We start from the raw sequence: 708 nt of genomic DNA on the forward strand, positions 1-708 counted from the left end.
GAGCTCAAATAAGTTAAAAAATGAAATCCCTTTGTAATAGATGAGTTTCCGTATGAAACCCTGATACTTCGAAAGAGATTGTCCATTTTGTCCACGAAGTGCATCTAGTTTTTGCCCTAACCCTCTCAACTTGTTAGCACATGCTATGTGGGTGAAATGATGATACCATGTCAACTTTCAACCTTTTCAGAGTTCATTTGAAATGCTTTTGAATTTCAGGGTCTTATAGCTCAAAAAAATTAGTAAATGCATGAAAAATAACAAACGAAGTCAGAAAGGGTTGAAAACTGATGATGTGGCTTTGAATGGTGCATTTTGAACACACAAAAACTCTCGAGTTCAAATAAGTTTAAAAAAATGAAATCCCTTTGTAACAGATGAGTTTCCGTATGAAACCCTGATACTTCGAAAGAGATTGTCCATTTTGTACACGAAGTGCATCTAGTTTTTGCCGTAACCCTCTCAGATTGTTAGCACATGCTATGTAGGTGAAATGATGATACCATGCCAACTTTCAACCTTTTCGGAGTTCATTTGAAATGCTTTTGAATTTCAGGGTCTTATAGCTCAAAAAAATCAGTAAATGCATGAAAAATAACAAATGAAGTCAGAAAGGGTTGAAAATTGATGATGTGCTTTGAATGGTGCATTTTGAACACACAAAAAGTCTAGAGTTCAAATAAGTTAAAAAATGAAATCCCTTTGTAA

This window comes from Triticum aestivum, chromosome 1D (assembly GCF_018294505.1).
Source record: "Triticum aestivum cultivar Chinese Spring chromosome 1D, IWGSC CS RefSeq v2.1, whole genome shotgun sequence".
In the NCBI taxonomy this organism is placed as follows: domain Eukaryota; kingdom Viridiplantae; phylum Streptophyta; class Magnoliopsida; order Poales; family Poaceae; genus Triticum; species Triticum aestivum.